Source organism: Amphimedon queenslandica, unplaced genomic scaffold (genome assembly GCF_000090795.2).
Source record: "Amphimedon queenslandica unplaced genomic scaffold, v1.1 AMPQUscaffold_11018, whole genome shotgun sequence".
Classification (NCBI taxonomy): Eukaryota; Metazoa; Porifera; class Demospongiae; order Haplosclerida; family Niphatidae; genus Amphimedon; species Amphimedon queenslandica.
The window spans coordinates 6,896-8,143 of NW_003548737.1; the positions used below are offsets into that span (position 1 = coordinate 6,896).

The 1,248-nt window shown below is 34.0% G+C and overlaps 1 long non-coding RNA gene across 1 annotated transcript; it reads right to left on the reverse strand.

The window, feature by feature from the left end:
* LOC109589687 (uncharacterized) lies at positions 1 to 1,217 on the reverse strand. The gene is made up of 3 exons (XR_002188868.1): positions 1,054 to 1,217; positions 327 to 439; positions 1 to 74 (listed from the first exon to the last, which is right to left on the reverse strand). It is a non-coding gene; the product is annotated as an uncharacterized LOC109589687 (long non-coding RNA).
* Positions 1,218 to 1,248: the final 31 nt, after the last annotated feature.

A 1,248-nucleotide genomic window follows, 5' to 3' on the forward strand; every position in this document is an offset into this window, starting at 1 on the left:
TGGTTGTTGGTGTTTTTATTAATGGTTGAATATAGTCCAGTAGCACCAGTAGACAGACCCTGTTGACCCTTATTCTATTAATAATACATTATATGATCCATTTTTAAAAGACTCTCTCATTAATCACTGACCTCTCCCTCTCTCTTCAATACAGAGTATTCCTGTACTCCCTCAGGATTATAGGCAGGAGGGACAGGAGGAGGAGTATCATCGTCTTGATTGAGTGTTGAATAAAGTGGACCAGCTCCTTGTTGTTGTTGTTGTTGTTTATTATTTTTCTATTATACATTATTGTTATTGTATGTGTTGTATTTTGTTTATTATACCTCTCCCTCTCTCTTCAGTTCAGAGTATTCTTGTACTCCATTAGGATTATAGGCTGGTACTGGTGGGGGAGTATCATCATCATCATCACTGGCTCTAAGAACACTGTACTGACCTAGTAAATATTGTATTAATAATAATAATGTATATATAGTTACTGAGTCTATACTTAATACTGATCACTATAAAGTATGTACTTAAGCACATTGCCTATCATGTCCTCTTGTCTATCATGTGCTAGTTCATTGTATCTTACAGTCAAACATATGATACCCTGTGTAGGCTGTTGTCAGCTTATTGTGTGGTACATGTATACACATATGGTTCATGTCATGACAGGTAGAGGAAGTTCTTGCTAATGTACACTAAATGATGACTGGATATAAGTATGTGCTGGGTATATGGTGTATGTGAATTGTTTGAATTATTGTAATAAAGTGATGTTTGTACTAAATGTCATTGTGTAGTGTATCAAACAAAAATTTAAGTAACCTGTAATACAATAGAAAAAACTGCTGATGTATACTACTTGATACACTGAAACTATGAGCTACTAGTTTTGTACTTTATACATGCCTTTTGTTTAAAAGTTGGCATTAAAATCACTTCTACATTTTTACTACATTCCTGATACATCATACATGTCCTTATGTAAGTTTTAGTTGATTTTGATTAAAAATTTTTAAGTTATGGTCATTTAAAATGACCTAAAATACATAGATGTACTACCAGTAGGAGGTGGTGGTGAATAAGAAGATGGTCCATCTCCTCCTTGTAGTGTCCTTACAGTAGAAGCAGCTGCTGAAGTATCATATTCAGTGGTATTAGTAGCATAAGTAGGATCAGTAGGTTGTAACTAATGAATGAAACACAACAGCATAAAATGAATGGGGTCAGTCTACAGTAGTTATATAATGAATGAGG